The 19,985-nt window shown below is 47.9% G+C and overlaps 1 protein-coding gene across 1 annotated transcript in view; it reads right to left on the minus strand.

Annotated features, from left to right (window-relative positions):
- Nucleotides 1-19,985, minus strand: part of TEKT3 (tektin 3) — a 62,506-nt gene that overhangs the window by 31,011 nt on the left and 11,510 nt on the right. The window lies entirely within an intron of this gene.

Below are 19,985 nucleotides of genomic sequence, written 5' to 3' on the forward strand. Positions count from 1 at the left end.
TAAGTCCAAAAGCTGCAATGCCACCACTAGGGTTACATGAAGCAACGTGGCACCTCTGACAGTGGAGACAAATGCAGGATATTTTTCGGCACTATACTGTTTTACTTCAGTCCTCAAACAATATAAAGAGGTAACAACGTCTGATGCCAAACCACACAAGTAATCACAAAGGAAAAAAAAACACTAACAACCACAGACAGTCATTTCAAGGTGTTTCACAGCAGCGCTCTGGCAGTACCGGCAAGGATTTCTGGCCAACTGCTCCCAGCAACCCCCTGATCTTAGGGAAAAACAAAAAGAAAAAAACACATTTTCCCCCCAATCATTTACACACTCTGAGACACTGCACACCACACCACTACACTCACCAGACTTCTGTAAATCACATCTAAAAACATAAACTACATGTTGCACTCGATCACAACAAAACTGAAAAGAAACGGTGCGGCAGGAAAGTAAACAAACTCCAAAGTTTCCAGTCAGGGTAAAATATTCTGCATTTATACTCTGCACATCCACGGACCAACATCCAATGACGAAAAGCTAAGCATTAGCATGGTCACGAAACTGGACACGCCGAGTTTAGGCTCCCAGACGCCATCCGGGCACTGCCAACCTTGTCCTGTGACATTTAGAAAAAGGAAATAGAAAATATTGCCTCTGTAGCCAACCGTGTCTAATCTGCCTGTTCTTTCTAAATTATTTTAATTCCATAATTCCATTGTTATGGCAAGTCCTACAGGGAAATTGGAAATACTTGCATTGTCAAAGGTGGGAGAGGTGATAAAGAACATTTGCAGTCTAAATTTTACAATAACCTAAGTTCTTGAAATACATTCTTTATCATTGTGCTTGGAAATTACTCAGAAACCGATCTGGGACATTTTATTCCAACTTGCACCATAAGTGTCAGTGACATTCTTTCCCTTGAGTGTTGTGCTGAGAATCAGGACTTTTAGAAACAACAGCGTCTATCCATCACTGGGTATGGGACCCAAATGGACTCAATGCACAGACTATAACACTAATGGTTACAGAAAAGTGCATCGTGGAGGATTTATTGAGAAACTTAATAGAGCGTGTGATGCATTCATTGAGAATTTTATCATTGACAACAACGGTCAGGTAACATCAGTTGTCACCGTTCTGTTTTGCTTACGTTACTAGGGTTTTTTATAGGGTGGGGTTCACCATCGGCGTTCTGACTTGAATGACTTTTTCATAGCATGAAATTGCAGGGCACGCCTTGTTGGGAGTATTTCCAGAGAGTCAAGGTCCACAGACCTTGTCACGTTTACAGATCATATTCTAGCTCCCTTGTTTAGCAAGCGACGAGCTGTGAGTCCAGAGGCTCAATGATGTGCCGAAGGTCACGTTTTTGTTTGCAAACGGAAAATGATGGCCTCCCACCGGGCTCTCTTTTTTTGTGTTTCCATTGGGATCGTTATCTCACTACCATGTGTTTCACATCTTGCATCCCCCATGAGATTATGTCCCTGGGAGTGACAGGAACCGCTTGCTTTGTGCCAGCCTCGTCCACATCATTTATGACCCTCACCACAATCCCACAAGGCTGGTATTATGAGTCCCTTTTCACAGGGACTAACAGGCTAAGTAACTTGACAAAGATCACGTTAGCCAAGACGTTATAGAGTTGGAATCCAACCCAGATCTGTCTGCCCCAAAGCCCAGGGTCTGTCCCCTACAGCAAATGGCTCTGCTCCTTCCTGTCCCTTCTCCTTTTATCCTCAGCACCAGACATCCAGCCTGGCCCATGGTGTACACCTAGTGCATGTTTGTTGACTGAATGGAAGAGCACTTGGAGAAAGAGAGATCAGCTGCCCTCCCAGGTACTTACTGGACATGTGATAATACGCAAACCCCCAAATCCCCATAGAATGGGGACGTGGATGCTTCACTGGCCCGAAAGAAAGAGAAGCCATCAGATGCTCTATTGAAATCCTTCCTAGAAAGTAGACTGAAATCCAGATGCTCAGTTGTGAGTTGCTCTGGAAGAGCTAAGAGTACTTAGCCCATCTAAGGGGAATGACACTGCTACAGGGACGGGCAACTGGACGGCTTCTCCTTCTCCCTGAAAGAAATTAAACTGAAGGGAAAAGCAATCCGTGTTGGAGTCTCCAGGTGATGTGTGTTAGGGAGTATTAATCAACACATGCCCCAGCAGCTAAGATGGCTAAACGATGCATTGATCTCTGTGACCTAAAGTCTTTTCTCATATGATCAGGGACACCTCTGAAATCTAATCTGAAAGCTCTATGTGGAAGGTCCTGGTATTTATTGACAGTCCAGCGTCATCAAGTAATCATCATCAACAGTAAAGATGACTCATGCGAAGAGACTGACCCTCTAGAAAAGAAAAAGACAAACGCACATAAACACAAAACAGAAACGGACTCACAGACATAGAATACAGACTTGTGGTTGCCAGTGGGGCGGGGGGTGGGAAGGGACAGACAGGGAGTTCAAAATGTGTAGATACTGACAGGCATATGCAGAATACATAAACAAGATTATACGGTACAGCACAGGGAAATATACAGCACAGGGAAAATTTCGCTGGTAGCTCACAGCGAAAAAAAATGTGACAATGAATATATGTATGTTCATGTATGAAAAATTGTGCTGTACGCTGGAAATTGACACAACATTGTAAACTGACTATAACTCAATAAAATGAAAACTTAAAAAAAAAAAAGCCTCTAAACGAAGAGACAAAGACACAAACAGGACACTTGGTGGGCGCGGAGGAGAGGGGGGAGTTTGGGGTTTAAAGTTAAGAGTCATACAATGGTAAGTGTTGGTATAGATTATACTTCCCGCTCTGCATGAAAACACGGGACTACATCAAAGCTACTTAAAAGAGCTGCAGCCATCGTCTCCCTATGATTCTGCAAAGATTGTACTGTTTCTAAAATGTGTCTGTTACAAGCAGAGAGAGAGACTAACAGGTCTGAGTCAGCTGGTTTTTATCAGCAATACACCACATCTCATCCAGATAATCCTTTATTAGTCAAGAAAAATTAGCTTCTGAACTCAGCTACCACTGGGAGGTGGTTGACGTTTTGTCTAGGAGATAGAATGTATCAAAGAGAGTCAGAGAGGCAATGTCTCCAATTCACTGGACTAAAATCACTCATACAATCACTGAACATTTTTCTATCCCTTGGCATTCAAGGCAATGAATTAGACAGGTAACTGGTAGTGGTTTGCCAGAACCAGTTTATACTGGCTCAGAAGAGCCCATCGTTAAATGTGCAGGAATTTTGCAAGCCAATTATTAAAGTCATTATTAAAAACTAAATTATATAAATCTATAATTAAATAAATTATAATGAAACAATGGCAATAAATCTCAGAACATCACTTTCTCATTCTTTTACAATGTTTTACTCTTTTTCAATCTCTTCAGTTTATTTTCATCTGTTGTGTCTTTACGGTGGAAACACATAATGGCAGTACCCCCTTCCCATTTTTAAGTGTAATGAATCCCATCAGTAACCTGAAATTGACCATGAGGGAGTATTTAAACCATGGAAATCATCAAAAGCTCCAGATCAGGCTTGATTTTTTGTTTTGTTTTGTTGACTGTCTAGACTCAAGAAAGTCAGAGAAAATACTATACAGCAGATTAAACTTTAAAAATGTCTTGGGTCTACAGCCATTACGTGTGACAAGCAAAAATACTGAAGCTACGTTCTTTCAGTATTTGAAAACAAATATGTGATTCAGCAAAGAAGCTGCTCATGTCCTTAAAGGAAGTTTCAACATATGTCTTCAGCTTTGTCTTACTCACGAACACAAATGAAAACGTCAACCAGCATTCAAGTTGTATCTCCTCTTGTGCATCCATTGCAACGAGAGGTTGGCCAGAGATAAAAGAACGTCGCAAAAATCAGTCAAAGCATTCTGTGAGAATCAAATGGCTGTGTGGAATTTACAAGGCAGAGTATTGCACATTCTATTATCATTTATAAATTGTGTGCTATGTATCCTTTATATCCTTAAAATGTATAATAAACTTATGTATGTGTATATGCATACATTCCCCAGAGATCCAGCCGTTAAATGTTCACACCCCTGGCACTGGGCCCCTGTTCTCATCCTTAAAGAGGTTATCATCTGGTGGGACTTGGGCAAGACCCCTGTGGTGCAGGCGCCGGGGTGGTGAGAATGGTCAGAAAGGAACTCAGTCTCTCAGGAGTCCTGAAGAGGGAAAAGCAGGGGCTTTTTTCAGCCAGGGACTCCTGAAAGGTTAGTTTTCAAGTTCTATGGAAAATCACCTGGCTTTTCAGACTGACGAGAGCTTGTGGAAATGAACACGGAGTTGGGCAGAGACGGGCTATACTCACACGAGGTATTTGAAACGGTATTTCTCAGTGATTGAATAAGGAAGTTAATTTATTTTTGTTGATAAGGTTGAAAATAGTTTCTCTCTTTTGTCTTGTGTGTATGTGGTTTGGTTCTGGGTTTTTTTTTTTCTTTTTTCTTTTTTTTTGGTGATAGCCATTAATTACCAGTCATTTAATTTATTCTTTATTCTTATTTTTTATTGAAGTGTTGTCGATTTATGATGTTAGTTTCAAGTGTACAGCAAAGTGATTAAGTTATATATATACATGTATACTTATATATTTTTTCAGTTTCTTTTCCATTGTGGCTCATTACGAGAGATTGAATATAGTTCCCTGTGCTGTACAGCAGGTCCTTGTTGTTTACCTATTTTATATATAGTAATGTGTATCTATTAATCCTAAACTCCTAATCTATCCCTCTCCCTACCTTTCCCCCCTGGTAACCACAGTTTGTTTTCTATGTCCGTGAGTCTATTTCTGGTTTATAAATAAAATTCATTTTTTTGGTAGATTTCACATATAAGTGACATCATATGGTCTCTCTCTGTCTGACTTACTTCACTTAGTATGATCACCTCTAGGTCCATCCATGTTACTGCAAACAGCATTATTTCATTCATTTTTATGGCTGAGTAATATTCCATTGTATACATACACCACATCATCTTTATCCAGAAAATAGGTTTTCTCTTGTTTATAAAGTGGAAACAGCTGGAGTGTTAACATCCGTCTGCTTGGTGTTGGCCTTGGTGGGACTGATGTCAGCTTCAGCTGACCACGTCTCCTGGGCGCTTGGCGGGCACCGCACTCCTGCTTCTCCTGGCTTCTTTTCGAGATCCCACGGCCTCATCTCTCTGCCAGCTTTCCCAAGGGGACATTGTCTGGTAAGTCACTCTCACACTAATCCCCAGAGAAACCCCACGTGAGACAATGGCCGTGTTTCACATCACGTGGTCCCCACCCACTCCAGTGCTCCTGGCCACAGCTGACTGGACCTCAGGTGGGCTCCCAGGTGGCCCCACTCTAGTCTGGCCCGTAGACTAGAGCTGTCTAAGCAGATTCGCTCTCTTAGGAAGTTTGATCTTGAGTCACACAGAGTAGCCAAGCCATCACATTTGCAGTTGCAAGCCTTGAGTCAGGAATCATAGGCTCAGCCTGGCAGGGAGCGACCAGACACCCTGCCGCTGGCACCCTCGTGCCTCCTCCGTGACTGTCCAGTTTCCAAACGTTCTCCCATTTCCGTGAGATTTCTTATTTCTACACATCTCCTTCCTAGAAGCCGCGTTACTCTGGGTGATCAGATGTCTCCGCTTCTCAGCACCTGAAACACAGGCTAGAAACCACCTCCTCGGTGGACTCACTTTTCCGGCCACTTGTTGTTAGATTCTCCAGGAAAAAGGAAATTCTTCAGGAAAACTATCAAGGAGGCCGTAATGATTCAAGCAGAAGCAATGTGAAGTCAAGTTAGTATTCAGATCTTCCTTACTCAGCTTACCAGACGGGGGTAAGTGAAACTCGGGGAAGAGAGAGAGTGGACAGAAAGAGCGAGAGAGGCTGTAAGCCAGGGGGTTGTGCGCTTCGGCTTGGAGGTGCTTTTCAGTCCTTGGATACCTTTTGCTCCAGAAAGCACGTTCGTGCTAGTGACCAATGAAAACTGCGGCATGCTCTCCAGGCTTGCCCCAGGTTTGCCTGCTGACTAGATCCAGAAGGGAGGTCTGACCCAGCCCGGCTATGGGTCCAAAAAGAGGCGGTTGCTTAGGACAGGCATCTTGGTTCAGAATCGGAGGTTGAGTGATCCCTGGGGCCACAGGTCAGGTAGAGGGTGGGGAGGAGAGGAACCAAACCACCACTGTCCATACTGGAGATGGAAGCCCAGAATTTTCCAGACTCCAGCAGACAGACAGAATCTGGGCTCGTCTGGAATCAGCATCATCCCCTCTGCGCCCACCCCACGCTTCTCTGGAATGCTCGTAAAAATCCTTAGGGCTCGGCTCAGGCCAATGATTAACTCACCAGAGTCACAACACAGGGACGTTGTTGCTCTGCTAGAACACTCCCAAGTGAAGAACAGGGCACATCAGAATTTCCCAGAGCGCTTTAAAAATGCAGATTTCAGGATCTCCCCCCAAGAGGACTGGATTTAGTAAGTCTAGGGTGGGGCCCGGAAATCCAGGCAAACTTTATTACAAAGGAGGATTTGACTTGGATTGGACCAATGACAGACACGAGATCTTACATTTTGTTCAGCTGGTCCTTACTTTAATCTTTATTTTAAAATTTGGGGAATTTTAAAGTCAAAGAAGGCACCTACACCTGTTTGAGACGGACGTCTGTGTACTGACACAATCTGCATTGGAATGGCCAATTCTTTGCTTGTAAGTGAGATTTTTTTAAATAGTTACTTATATTCCTCATTTAAATTAAGTTTAAAAAAATGTTTAAGTATCCAGGAGGAATCTTCACATCTCTCTCACCTGTCCAGTGAAGTACACGCTGTCTGGAAAGAGGTTTCAGGTAGCTGAACTGAAGTTAGGGGAATCACAGAAAGTGAAGTCTAGAAGGGTCTGAATAGGGCCCCAATTCAGCCCCTTTATCAGATGAGGAAACTGAGGCCAACGAGTTTGATGAGCTTGCCCAACGTCCCCCAAGTGGCTTGGGAGACCCGCCTCCAACACCCTTTGATGTCCCCCTGCACCCCAGGGGCCTGGTGTGAGTGTTCTCGTTTCACTGGAGCTTTTCCCCTCATCCTGTTCTGCAAACAGAGCTTCTGGCCCAGCCGAGCAGGGATGGGCTTACCGTCTCGGACCGCGGCCCGCCTAGGGAGCGCTGCGTTCCCTCTGCCAGATGAGACGCTAGCTATGAACGATCCATCCATCCATCACCGCCTCGAGGCTTCCCTAAAGAAGAGCCTTCAAGGTTAAATTTTTTAAATTTAAACAAAAGCAAACTTCATCATGTCTCAAGATATTTTCACGTCTTCCTCATTTACCTAAATCCCTGGATCCTGCTAACACGTGTCTGCTGAGAATATACACATCTGTCCATCCTCTCTCTGCCCCCCCTCTCCACATATATACACGCACACACACGTCTATGTGCACACACATCTGTACAGAAGTGTGTGTGTGCATGTACATACACACATCTGTATGCTCTCTGCTTCCCTGGAAATTATTTATTTTAATCCAAAGTGAGAGTCACCAACTCTGCACTGTGTTACTTCTTCTTATCTCATTCGACACAACTTTTGGATTGTCGTCCAACTGAAAGCAAAGGAGAGAAGCCAGTGAGCAGTGCTCTGATCCGTGAGCCATCTCGGGCCACCTCCCAGCCCTGGGGACAAGAGGTGTCACTCAGAACTGCCTGGGTCGGTTCACATTCTTCGACCCCGCCATGTGAAGTCACAAGGGCTCCAAGCTCACGAAGCGTGTCATCGCTGTGAACCCAAAAAAAGGACCGTGTTTGACAAGCACCCAGCATCCATGGCAGCGCGGGTCCCAGCGAGCCGCCTTCAGCAGCCGGTGGAGGCTGAGCCCGTTGCCTCCAGCCTCAGCCAACACCCTTTGTGTAGTCCAAACTGCCGAATGCACGCTTTCCTTTTCTCTGTGTGCCGCGATGTGGAATGGGTGAGTGGCGCTGCTCTGGCCTCACATCCACTAGGCACTTCTGCAGACCACGGTCAACTACTGCCGCCACGTCCCGCGCCCCCATCGGGGTCCCTGCCCCTGCCCTGGAGCTGCGTGTTCCAGCCAGGAGAAGAGTGATGAGAGCTGTTCTCTGTCTCAAGTGAGCCCATGGCGTGTTGAAAAGAGCACAGGCTCAGCCATGAGACAGACCTGGACCTACTGGTCCAAGACAATGAACAAGTCACGCAAGCCTCACGGAGGCTCAGCTTCCTGCTCAGTAGTGCTGGGGTACTAACACCGCCTCTGCAGCTCGTCAGGCAGGTTCAGTGCGAACACAGGTGAGCTGACCCCTCCCTCCCCGCCCGCTCGGCATGCCGTCGCTCCTGCGGACCCAGGGAGGGGCGCCTGGGGGGTGCTGGGAGCCCGCACAGCCCCCGGCGGCTGGTTCCTCCAGGTGGGAGGGAAGCATCGCATTGTCTTGCTGCAGAACCACAGCCGGACGGGACTTAATCACTCGTGGCTGAAATCCAGCCGCAGCCTTGGATGAGCTCACCATCCTTACAGAGAATGACCACGGGCTTCTTGAAAGGTGACAACTATGTTTAAGTAACTAGACCGAAAGCAAAACAGAAGTGTTCTTCTCTCTCCTCTCAGCTGCAGGCAGACCGGCCCAGAACTAACTTAGATCAGGGAGGATTGGGAGTGCCGTGGCTAATTTTTCTTCCCCTGGTTCCACATCCCTAGAGTTCACGTAAGGAAACGGGCGGCCTGACTCCCACCACACGCTCTGGAATTCTAGCGCACCTGGTAGCAAGGTCTCTCTCTGCAGTGCCCACAGGAGCCAGGAAGAGAGTGCGAGGGATGGAGGCGCAGAAAGTCGACGACACAGCTCTGAGGACTGTCGTCAGGTAGCAGCGCAGCGGGAAGGGCAGGAAAGGGTCTCAGCTGGGTCCGGGGCATCACCCGGGGTGCACTCAGCTCCCTCCATCAGCCCTGTGGAGACCAGAGGACTACTGGGCCATGACCAAGGGGGCATGCGGGCCCGCCAACGGTTTCAGCATCAATGTCCAGTCTCCAACTTCAGTGTGAATTCATTTCCACAACGGATCTGCCTGGAGGGCAGCACGGTCTGGGAACCTCTTGGCTCCCCATCCCTTCCACAAACACTCTTTTCACTTTCCATAGTGTGTTGCCTTTGGGTGTAAAACATCCTAGGGTGCCAAACAATGGGACTATTCCAAGACCTGGTAATGGGTTCAGAAAGTGTATCACTCTGATAATTAGGTCATGCATTCTTTTGCCAACCCAGCTGATTTCCAGTTGGTTTCCCACAACACTGAAGGAAGACCTAAACAGTTGTCTGTTCATCAAATAATTTTTAGTGGTAGATGATCTTGTTATTTTTGACATGTAACTCAGAAGGAGCTTCATTTTAAATGGAGCAGCACTGATCGAGGGTTACTCCATCCAGTCCTCTCTGATCTGTACGAACAAGGCTTCTCAACACCAACAGCTGGAAAAATGAGTCACTGGCACAGGACTGATGCTGAAACTAAGTTCAGTTCTGCAGTGCTACGTGCATGAATTACAGTAATCATCTATCTCATGGAGAGGTGCATTTCCAAGAAAATTTTGCTTTGAGGGTTTAATAGTAAGTTTATGTTGTTTAGCTCAGTAGATTGTTTGGCTAAAAATAACCACAAGATTTAAGAATGTGCTTTAAGATTTAAATATTAGTGAGTATTGAATGAATAATAGGTTTGGTAGAGATGCCCTAATCTCAGTTAGGTCCGCCAGAAAGGGCTCAGGCCAGCGCAAGCCCTCACGGAAGTGGAAATTGGTGCCTTTTTACTTGACAGTCTATTCCACAATCGTCACACTTATACTGACCACCCTAAATTCACCTTCAATGGTTACTCTGCCAAATGAAGGGGGAACAGACTTTTAAAACCAGAAAGGATGTCAAACGGCTTTATTTTCATTTCTTCCTTACTCTGGTATCAATGTTTTATTCCACAGGAAGTGAAAAGTCTCTATGCTTGCACGGTTTTTTCCGGGAAAAGTTCATCCCCGGCCTCTCCCTCTTAAAGCAAGAGTATCGGAAATCTGAGGAAACTTTAAAATCACGCAGTTCAATCGCATCTCTTTACAAACAAGGAAACCAAAGTGAAGCCCAGGGCGTCTGGGCGAGTTGCCAAAGTCATTTTGTTGGAAGGAGACTCTGGAACAGAACGCAGGTGCTCTGGCACCAGCCTGGGTGGAGCACCTCCCAGCCCGAGTCAACACGGGGTTCGGGGGGCCCCTGTGAGCGTCACTCTGCCCAACTAACAGCCTGAGACTTCCATTTACCTTTTTGCCCCTCTATTAAATATTTTGTTTCGTGGTTCCTTTGCTTTTTCCATTTCTGGTTTGGATTTCATACTTTTGAAAAGTGCTAGGTGGTTCCCCACACTGAGTCCCAGCGACACGTGCCCAGATGGACAAAAGGGACCCTTGTGGCTGGTGGAAGATGCTTCCCCCGCGGGCTGTTAGGTAAAGGGAACCTGTCATTTCCTGCATCCCACAGCCTCGCCAGCGCTTCCCGGGAGTGCAGGAGACCAAGGCTGTGTGCTGCCCTGAGAGCAGACCGTCCAGAGGAAACACTGGCAGTTTTGATCCCAACACCATGAAGAATCAACGCCCAGCCATGGGGCAGAGAGGGACACAGGCGTCCTTTTGTTTGGCAGCAATTAGCACATTCCAGCAGAGCCAGCTCTGGGCAGGGGGCAGAGGGAGTCGCCACAAAATCGCCTTTGTCCGAACTCCCATAAAAAATTCCAGCCAGTGGGAGTGAACACAGACAGAGTCCAGAGAGTCGACTGTAGATGTCCCGGATCTTGGCTTTCACAGTGAAACTATTTCAGGAATTCGTGGGCCGTGGTCTATCCAAGGAGGAGGAGAGCAAATACCTCTTCAAGAGAAGTCGCTGCTTTCAAAAGAGCTCATTTCATGGCTGAGGGTTTGTTGCTCTGAAAACTCTAGAGCTCTCTAGAAAGCCAGGCAAGTGTGTTTGTAGGGCTGGCAGGTACCACCTTCACTCACCTTGTGCCCACACCCAGCTCCCTCGTGACACATAGGAGTATGTATTTGGCCATGGGATTCACAGTGGTCCTAAACAATCTTAAAACCATGCCACCTCCAATTACAGACACGCACAGTAAAACGTGCTCACGAGGGAGGTACAATTATTCCCACTTCGGACCTGGGGACATTGATGGTCCGAGAGGTTAGCTGGTTGGACGGAGGTCAACTGACGGAGCTGGAATTTGCATCTCGATCCGCCTGCCCTACCTGGAGGTCAGATCCGCCACCTGGTAAGACGGCCTGCGCTGGAATCCGGCCTCGTGGACCATAAGCTGTCAAACGAGCACAGCTCTGCGCTCTGCTCTCCCCAGCTTCACAACGGTCGTGACGACAGTGTCTCTAACTGTTCTCGAGCACTGAGTGCTGGAGAGCGTGGGGCGCTCAGAATGGCACCCGCGCCGAGCAAGCAGGAAGCAGGCCTGTTTCAGCTGCACCAAGGCCCACAGAGGCAGGGACGGCCCAGGCGAGCAGGGTGTGCTCTGAGAGATTTTTCCAACTTGAAGGGATTCGCACTGACGCGCGTATTTTCAGTCTCATGTTGAGCTAATCACATACATTCAGAAGGGGCTGACCGGGAGACGCACCTGTTGGTAACATGGACGTTCGCTAAGTGCAGATGCCTTAAGGGCTGGCCGCCACTGGGCAAGTGGAGAAGGTGGACAGGGCACAGCCTGGAGTCCCGGTGTCCGCCCTGGCTGGGACACCCTAGCCTTCCTTTTCTGCAAGAATACAGGATCTGTTCCATCAACTCTAGGGAGGGGGTGTGCTCAGACCTGAGTGGAAGGCACGGCGTCAAGGCCCTGGGGCTGCCTCGCCCACTCACGGGGTGGCCTTAATTTCTTCATCTGGGCAAATAACGAGAGGAAATGAATCCACATCTATGCTTTCTTATCGTTCTAGAAACATTCAATTCTGCAGCTTGATTTCTTTGTGAAAATTAACCATGGTTTGCCTCGAGGCCAGACTCCAGCCAAACGCCTTAAAAATGAGCAAGTCCACTCTTCTGAAAGGTGCATGGTGATCTCAGCTGAATGGAACCAACTCCGAGCTGTCAGACGGGGAGCAGTAGGTGCAGACCCTTTGCAGAATAAGAATAAAGGACAACAAGACAGATTTGGGCCCTTACTAGGTGATAAAGGCACCTTCTTGCCTCGTACAGGACATTTTTCTCAAGTGTTTCACCTCTGATGACTCATTTCCATTGGACTTTGGCATATAACTTAATTCTCATGAAGTTTGAACTTTTTATCGGTGGGAGGGTGGGACCAGGGTGTGGGTTTAATGCCTCCACTGAAAACCATCTCACGGGCCCATTCAGACCCACCTCAAATGATTCAGAATGCCCTCGCTGTCGTCTGCATAACAGCTGCCCCTCGCCGGTCACCGTGTCCCAGGGGTTGGCGAGAGCCTGACCCGACCCACGGCCCTGCGAGGGCGGGGGCTCCAAGCGGGTCCTGAACGGGCGGAGCTGCCTTCCCGTCCTGCCGGGGCGGCTGCACTGTGACGCGGCGAGTCCCAGCGCGTGAATGCGGGCCTTCGCTGCTCCCGGCAGGCACGCTCCACAGGCTCGCCAAGGGCTCAGCGCGCCCTGAGCCGTCGCCCCTGGGGGAAACTCAGGGCCGGGCCACCGTGAGCCTTTGGTCACGATAGTTTCACCAAGCAGTCAACACATAACCGCATTTTATGTGTGTTCCTGTTGGAGGACACCTTACTTAACATGCACTGCTGCTTCACTCAGCGCACGGCCGGCAGCGCTGCAACGCGGGCCCGCGAAGCGGACCCAACACGTGCGTTTCCTGCGTGAGACCCATCACGGCCCTCGCGGGCGCAGCGTCACTAGCCAGCATCTCAGCGCTCTTCTTCAAAGCCATTTTAAACAGCAAAATCACCAGCAAAAAGCACAAAAACATAACAAGCCAGGCAATTGAGCACACTGTGCGAAGGACACCTGCTGACAGACAAAGCCTCGGAACAGGGAGGCGGAAGTGGCTTTGTTCTTACCTCAGACTCCTCGTGTTTCTGTTTTCGTTTGGGGGATTCTGGAGGATTTTTTTTTTTTTTTTGTCCCCCTGTGCACGTGAGAAAGCCCAGGACAGGGCGAGTGCTGCATCAGGGCCAGGGTCGGGGGTTACAAATACATTTTCACAAGTAGACAGATTCACCAACACAGAATCCACAAACAATGGGGACCTGCTGTGGTTTAAAAACCCAGGTTGCAAACGAGGAGGCAAAATACAATACAGGTTTACAGCCAGGTTTCTGAATCTGACCCTGTGTGTCCAGACCTGCCACCACCACACACCACACGGGCAAATTCTCGTGTATCTCAGCTCTGCCATCTGTGGCATCGGGCTCACAAAAGTACCTCCTGCACGGGGTGGGTCTGAGGACTAACAGGGTTAAGAGTAGACAAAATTCTCAGAACAGCGTCTAACGTGTCATAAGTGCTTAATAACGGTCAGGATCCAGTTCCTGTTGGCTTTCTCACCCTCCGCCTGCCACCATCCCACTTCCCTGAGGGATGAGAGAAAGGGGTGAAGCCCCAAACAGGGAGGACCTCATTCCGGGCTTCTGTACCTGAAAGTGTGGAAGCAGCCCCACACTGTTAACAGTAACAGAGAACGATGGAATGAAACGCTGCAGTGTTCATTCGGATGACAGCCACACACACCCGTGAGTTTCTAGGCACTTTTGAGAACACTACCTTCTCTCTTTCGTAATAACTTCTTATTTCCCCAGGACTTTGACACACAATATTCTTTTTATGATCGTTAATATTCTGCTTGCTTGAAGAATAGGAGATCAGAATGCGGCTGATGTTGACACAGCGTGCGGCAACACCCACTGGGCCAGGAGTCAGAGGCGTGATTCACTGCGTCCCACGCAGCTGTTTAATCTCCAGATAAATCTTAGATAACACACATCTTTACTGTCGGGGCTGTGTAGCCAAAGGACTGCCCATCAAGTGACAGCTCATCCGAACCACAATCCCGTTTCCTTAGAGAATAAATAAACTTTCCAAGGTCGAACTTGCGAACTGAAATGTTGCAAATTCACGTAATGCTGCATCTCATCAGGAGAAAAAGAAGGGTGGCTATGAAATGTGACAAGACTGCAGTGGGGCAAGAGGAGACGAAGTAAGAAGGACTACAAGTAACACCGTTAATAGTAATTTCAAATATAAGCAGTAAAAATACATTACGTCCATTTTAAGTGCACCTTCATCTAGAAAACAGGATTATCGGAAGCATCAAAATAATGAAAGTTATCGTGAGCACCGTGTGTATTAACAGCTGAGCTGTCCCGGGGGAAAATGGAGGGCAAGATAGCTTGAAAGACCAGCCCCAGGATGACGGTGGGAGCTTGATTCAGCCCAGGAACGGGAAAGAACAGACATGTTCAACCAGAGCTTGCATTTTTATTGTTTGAAATGACATCGTCAGAGCATCTAGGAAATGCAGATAAGTGAATCTGCCGTATCAGCTGTGGTTGGGGGGGGGGGCCGTGGACCCCTGCTGGGGAGGATTCCGCGTACACTTAGTGCAAACCAGCATCAGCACACACGGTACGTAAACTGTGACTTCATCTGGCTTCTGTGATAAAGGGCTTTTCATGCAGCAGCCCATGGATTCCTCACAAGCACCAGTAATATTGCCGTGTTATCGACGAAGAAACTTGTACCAGATCCATCGACTAACGAAGCTGGTGCCTAATAACTGTCCGTGGGGGATCGTCAAATGCGTCGTAGTCAGAACCTTCTAGCTGGGAGGCAGCACATTTGAATGTGACGGTTGCACGGGAGGAGGGTTTAGCTCAGTGGTAAAGCGCATGCTTAGCATACATGAGGTCCCGGGTTCAAGCCCCAGTATCTCCATTAAAAGAAAATGAATACATAAACCTAATTACCTCCCCTGACACACACACACACACACACACACACACACACACACACACCAACACCCAAAAAAATGAATGTAACAGTTCCTGCTTGTAGCCTTAGCAGCCATGAGGCTGTGAGCATTTTTAAACCTCTCTTCATACCTCTATTCCCAAACCCGCCCAATAAAGGTACTAATAGTATCGCAGTACAGGCTTGTTATGATTGGGACAGTGCCTGGCAGAGAAAATGCTGGATATTATTACCGCCGTTACTGACCTGCCCACGAGCAGCGCACACGGTGACTGGGGCTGCGTTCCCAGCCCTCCCGGAGCAGTTAGCATCCAACGCCCCTTGATGGGAAAATTAGGTCAGTTCATCCAAAAGGGATGAAGCTGCCTCTTACCAGATAAACTTCGCTCAGACTAAAGTAAAAGTGCATCAGGAAAACCACCAAACCATGCCAAACAGCGCCAAACCCTTTCGCGAATACCCCAGAAATGACACCATATTTATAATCTGAATGTACTTCCAATGCATTTTTAACGGGAGTGTAGTCTGTTTACGATGTTGGGTGCATTTCTGGTGCACAGCATCATGTTTCAGTCATCCACATACATACAGATACTCCTTCTCAGATTCGTTTTCATCAAGATACTGAATACTGTGCATGTGGCTTTACTGCAGAGATGACCACAGCACTAGTCAAAAGCAGACAATCCGAATGTACAAAAAGGTGAACCAAAAAGCCACCCGCAGGGGCCCCTCTGAGATAAACGCCGTCGGCACGTTGGCCTGGACCCTCCCAGACTGCTCTGCACATGTAGAGATGTCTTTATTTTCCACACCCACACACAAATGTGATCGCGTGGGATCGCGTGGGATCGTGTGGTTTTGCAGCTTACAAATGATCGTTATTTCACTTGACTTGGTCCGTCTTTTTGTATGAATCGATCGTGCCTGCCGTTCAGGGACCCCGGTGACCTGCCAGCTGCTGTCCTAAGCACCTGTCAGATTTTCCTGACCCTGTGAGGTTGGCATCATGAAAATCACTCTCACAGGGGAAAAATAATGTTTTGAGAGCTTAAATAAATTTTCCAAAGTCCACAGAGCCAGCAGGCGTCAGAGCCAAGCTTTCATCGCGGGCACCAAGGCCTGTTCTGTAAACTGAGCCTACCCGCCTCCGACAGCGGCCGCAGGGTCCCCATGAACCCCCGGGACCAGGCGTTGTTAGACCAGTCCTCCCGTCATTGTGATCAGGATGTTGTCAGTCTTTCTTCACTACTACAATGTGGCACCAAATATCCTTATATATTCCTTGGTTATTTTCTTAGGGGAAAAACGTTTCTAAAACAGGAGTTGCTGGATGAAAAGGTTTGCATGTTTTACGCGTACAAACCAATAGTGCTGGGTCAGCCTGCACACATCGCACCGTGAAAACCCTCACGGGTAGCGAGCAGGGTCTGTGACCTTCCCCCACAACCGTGCACTCCTTTCACCGAGGAGGATTTAGTAAGCACCGGTCAGAGGCCAGGCGCTGAGTAAACGCAGTGCGCTTGCAGTCGCTGGGTATTTATTACATGGTAATCTCACATGGGTGGAAAGGCACATACTTGTTCGTTGACCCTCAGCATCATCCAGGAGAAAGGCAGGTGTGGAAATGCTTCGGAAGAGGAAACAGAGGCCCACGGAGTGTCGGGAGCCACCCAAGGGCACGCAGCTGGCGAGGCACACAGCCGGGATCGTGGCCAAGCCCATCGGCCTCCAAAGCGGAAGAGGTCCTGCCTCTCTGCCACCCAACCCGCCCCAGACACCAAGGGCCATCCGAGGGGTTTTGTGCAATTTCCTGTCCCTTCCCCACAGCTGCATCGTTTGACCCAACACCCGTAAAGGGACGCAGGCGGAGGGACTGGCTGTAGAGAAGGTTGAAGATGGGGCGACCCTCCCCGAACTTCAGGGCGGATGCTCCGATTCTGTCTGGCTGAGGAAACCCAGCAGTGTGTTTTAAGGTGATGGTGATACAGTCCAGCTGCAAATCCTGCTGCAACCAGAAGAGACGCGAGCACTCATCTGGACCAGATCCTTTATTTTCTCCCTGTCCAAGCACCAGCCCTGAGGGAACAGCGGCTGAGTGGTGACAGCAGGGGATTCGAAACCAGGACTCCTTCCCTTCGCTGGCAGCCCTGCTCTTTCCATAGACCTTTTCTGAACAAGTCCAGATGGGTTTCGCTCCCCTCCCATAACATCCAGAACCCTCCTCTCACCCCAGGGGTCCCCCAGTGCCAATGGAAAGTATCTGGAATCTTTATCTCTGTCTCTGGCCCTTCACAGTCCTGCTTGTGAAATTTAAAACACCTACGCGAGGTGGGAGGCTGTAGCTCAGTGGTGGAGCTCATGCTCAGCATGCACGAGGTCCTGGGTTCAATCCCCAGTCCCTCCATTGAAACAAATAAGTAAATAAAAATGTAATTACCCCCCCAAAAAAGCTTTAAAAAGAATTTTTTAAAAAGAATAACATATTTTTTAAAAAGCTTATGTGAAAAAAAAACACCAACAAAACATCATAACAAACTGGCAAAAAAAAAATCTGCATGTCATATGCAAATGTGTACGTCAACAGTAACTAGTAAACTGAGCGCTGAAGTCAACAGCAGCAGAAAAAGACAAACGACCTCAGAAGGCAAAGGGCAGAGATGCACCGGCATTTCAGAGGAAAAGAAGCAAGAGGCCAGTCCACAGAGAAGACGCTAAATTTCGCTCATAATGAAAGCCAGACCAGAATCACGGAAGGTATTTCATGAATAAATGGCAAAAAAGTCATAAAAAGTGAAACAGTGATACCTCATCTTAAATAAAACCAGCAAATGCTTAAAAACATTTATCAATCTGAATGTTTTCCATTATTTGCTACACTGACTGAACAATTTTTTAAAAGTAAAGCATATACTCACCATATGACCCAGCCCCCCACCACCCGTGTCGAAGTATTTACCCTGGAGCAATGACGGCACATGTCTATACAAAAACGTACACCTAAATGTTCACAACAGCTTTCTTTTTTTTTTTTTAAGGAATAATATGTTTCTTTTGTTATTTTACTATTTGCCCAAACAGTGGTGAATAAATACCAGCTCCTGGCAGGACTCTAAGTGTCCTTTGCATCCCAGACAGAGCCATTCATTCACGCAACAGATGCTTGAGATTCCCCCGTGGGCGGGTCCTTTCTAGGCGACACTAGATCCACCAGAGAGAAGACAGGCAGGTCCTGCTCACGCGCAGGGAGAGCGGCAGTGAGCGTGCAAATCAACAGTCTGGCAGCTGTGTTTCTAACAGCCGAAAATCGAAAGCAACCTAAGGGCCCACCAACCTAAACGTGGTCTGTCCACAGGATGGAACACTGGTCAGTCACACAAAGGAGGGAGCTACTGGCCTCTGCAGCAACAGGGATGAAGCTTAAAATAATCACATCAAACAAACAAACAAAAGGCTGCAGACTGTACTGCCTCCCTTTGCATAAAAGTCTAGATAATGCAGACAAATCCACAGTGACAGAATACTTCCATTAAACGAGGGTTAGCTGTCAAAAGCACACCCTGCCTTGACGTCTCCGAGACCCCCCAGCCTACCCCGTGTCACCCTGTGATTTCTAGTTTCTCCCACCCTCATTCCTGGGCTTCCACACTTTTTTTTTTTTTTTTACAGTTATCTGCACGTCTTCATTTGTTGTTTGAACACTTCAGTATTCAGTATTCACTGCATGGAATTTCTTCATGTTCCTGCTTCTTCCCATCAGGTTCTCTTTCTTAGGAATTTGAACCAAGAAAGCAAACCTGGAACTCGCAGTCAGAGCACCCCAACAAACTCAGGGCGGGGAGGGCAGAAGCCACTACGGCCTGCCACGGAGAAGGAAAATCCAGCTCAGAGCAGCCCATGATCTGCATGCGATCCCAGACCGGGCTGTTCCTACGACCCCCAACGCCATCCACACTCTTACCCCATTAGATGCTGCGAATAGGGGGAAATCCTTTCCGTCCTCACATTTCAGCCTCAGCCCAGAGACCAGCAAATCACTGGAACCTCCAGCTTAGAACCGACGATTCCCAAGGGAGGAGGGGTTGATCATCTGATGGGGGAGGGTCTGGGGAATTCACTGGGTCAAGTTTGGCCAGGAGGAAGGTCACTGCGTGACAGGTGGGTACATCCACGTACGGGCTCTCCCACGTTCCCAGTCCTCCGCATCCCAGCCTGGATGCGCAGGTCCAGTCCGTCTGCTCTGACTGACCACCCCAGATTCCTGGAGTCAGCGTGGCCTCCTGACCGAAGCTGCCTCCACCCATCCAGCTTGATCAGGGAGCTCTGCCTTGGGAGGGGGTTATCTGTCATGTTCCTGTGTGTCTCAGAGGGGAGGCTTTGTGTGCCTCAGAACTCAAGCACCAAAACCAGTTTGCAAACCCCTACCTGTAGTCCCTGTCACGGGTGGCTCCACCACGGCCCCTCCCCCAGAAAAGCCCAGTCTGGACACCCACGGCTTCTCACTCCTTCCTGCCCGAGGCAAGTACGTGGCCTCTCAAGCAACGGTAACTCTACGATCCAAACGGCCTCCCAGAACCCATTAAATGAGATGAGCATGGCAAAGACTACAGGTTGGCCGTATTTGTGTGTGTGTTTATCTGTTTTATTTATGGTTTTGCATATGTATATATATTTTTATTGAAGTATAATCAGTTTACAGTATTGTATCAGTTTCTGGTGTGCAGCATAATCCTTCAGTCGTACATGAATATACATATATTTGTTTTTATGTTCTTCCTCACCGTAAGTTACTACACGATATTGAGTATAGTTTCCTGTGCTATACAGTATGAACTTGTTTACCTATTTTATATATATTAGTATCAGCCGATCTTGAACTTCCAATTTATCCCTCCTCACCTCCTTCCCCCAATACATTTTCTCATTCCCTCTTTCCTAACAGAACACATCTCA

Source organism: Camelus ferus, chromosome 16 (genome assembly GCF_009834535.1).
Source record: "Camelus ferus isolate YT-003-E chromosome 16, BCGSAC_Cfer_1.0, whole genome shotgun sequence".
NCBI lineage: Eukaryota > Metazoa > Chordata > Mammalia > Artiodactyla > Camelidae > Camelus > Camelus ferus.